The sequence below is a fragment of the Odontomachus brunneus genome, unplaced genomic scaffold (genome assembly GCF_010583005.1).
Source record: "Odontomachus brunneus isolate Ranch 3 - 2012 unplaced genomic scaffold, Obru_v1 Obru_scaffold_170, whole genome shotgun sequence".
NCBI classification, from domain to species: domain Eukaryota; kingdom Metazoa; phylum Arthropoda; class Insecta; order Hymenoptera; family Formicidae; genus Odontomachus; species Odontomachus brunneus.
The window spans coordinates 570,878-572,783 of record NW_022639620.1 but is presented as its reverse complement, the minus strand read 5'-3'; the positions used below and the strand labels follow the sequence as shown (position 1 = coordinate 572,783).

General features: G+C 30.2%; 1 pseudogene; it reads right to left on the bottom strand.

Moving 5' to 3' along the window:
• Positions 1-383: 383 nt before the first annotated feature.
• LOC116851270 lies at positions 384-1,881 on the bottom strand (annotated as a pseudogene).
• Positions 1,882-1,906: the final 25 nt, after the last annotated feature.

Here is a 1,906-nt window from a genome sequence, read left to right as displayed (position 1 = left end):
CTCAGTTATTTTGCAAAGTATTTAAAAAATCGTGACGTTTATTGTACTGAAACATTCTGTTAACAATATAGAGTTCATTATATTTAATTAAAATATGCAGGTATAATTAGTTTCTAAGAAAAAAGTAATGGAAGGAAAAAGTAATGGAAGGAAAAAGTAATAGAAAAAATGTGTTTGTAAAAGTTTTCTTCCAACGTTGTAATCGTGAAAAAACTTTATTTATTGTAGCTTTTTGAGATGGACTTGAAAATGAGTTCAGTGTCTATCTTCGTTACAAACATACGTTCATATTAAAACCCATACTATAAATAATGATTTGCCTGTTACTTATGTTCGATATTAAGATAAAAATTATCTCAATTACCTTCGAATTCTTAAATAATATTAATATTACGACATGTTATATTTTAATATATAAATTATGACATGTCCATAAGCAAAATAGCTTCTTGGACGTGACACTGATAATATTATAATAATGGAAAACATACCTGTGGAGCACATTTCAAATTTGTAGTCAACATTTCGAGGAAAATCTTCTGGATGGTTGACATATCCTTCGTCGCATCTTCCCATTTGTTCCCACGTCGCAGTCTGTTGATTTCTTGACGTTGGTTGTAAATAATCCGTTTCTTCTTATGTAGCATCTTCTCAATTTTCTTCTTAGCATGCGATGATCTCTTCTTTCCGGTCGAATGTCCTCTTCACCCATGACAATAGGCAGTGGCACAAAATTAGAATTGTCCGGAACATTTTCCACTAAATTCACATGCTCATCATAATTTACGTTTACAACTACATTATCATTAACATGCTCAACAATGTCTAAAGGCAAATTTAAATTTGGTACTGCATTATCGGTTAAGCGTCGGCTACGCCCATAAGGCAGTACCATATCTTCAGAAAAATGTTCCGTACAAATTCTTAATTTCGCCAATGTTTCCTTAGGTGCACCTGTAATATAACAGCTTATATTTAGTATTATTGTAGGAAAACTTCCATAATTATAAAGGAAGAAAAGAATTAACTGCACTTGTCAATTGATATAATGCTACAATTAGTTATTTGTTGACACATGAAAAAGCACCTAAAGTGCACCTGCATGTTTTGCACTTACCAATCAAATCAGTTTTATGTATGGCTATCAGCCAACGTTCTATCCTGGCAGGATCCACAGGAAAACGATGGACTGGCATTTCCCACGAAGACTTGCACTCAGGTACGCAGCACTTCCAAACCATCTTGATGTAACCTAACCTAACTGCAAAGTATACTTCTTATTATTGATATACTTAATAAAATGTTTAACAAATAACATAAACAAAGAAAAAGGTAAATAACAATTAATAAAACGGTAAAAGGAAATAAAAAGTTAACAATTATTAATATCATGTAATTTTCTTGTGATGAACGGATAACGCCAAGAATATTGTGCGTTCCTAACAATTTCAAATGTACAAGCATGTACATGTCAATTTAAATTTATATTGCACTATGTCAAAGGTTTACAAACATGTAGATAAAGAAATGTCTCATGAGATAGAAATGTAATTACAACTGTATTGATTTCAACTTACATACGATGAGAACATTACACATAATGAATAAGAATGAAATGAAATGTACAATAAGGAAATGAAACTAACAGTAAATATTGCAAATATGAAAACTTAACATTTTATGAAAAGAAGGAAATAACTGCATGCAAAGAGTACAAATATTAGATAATATATGTGTTCAAAATATATGAAGCAATGCCTTTAAGAGTATATTACAAAATAGATCTGAAAAATAAAGACTCACTGTACAGATACAATAAAGTACAGAAAAATTGCAACGATAAATATTGATGTGATACAATTCATAATAAGAATTTCAACAATGGAGAAAATAAAAACTTACAATT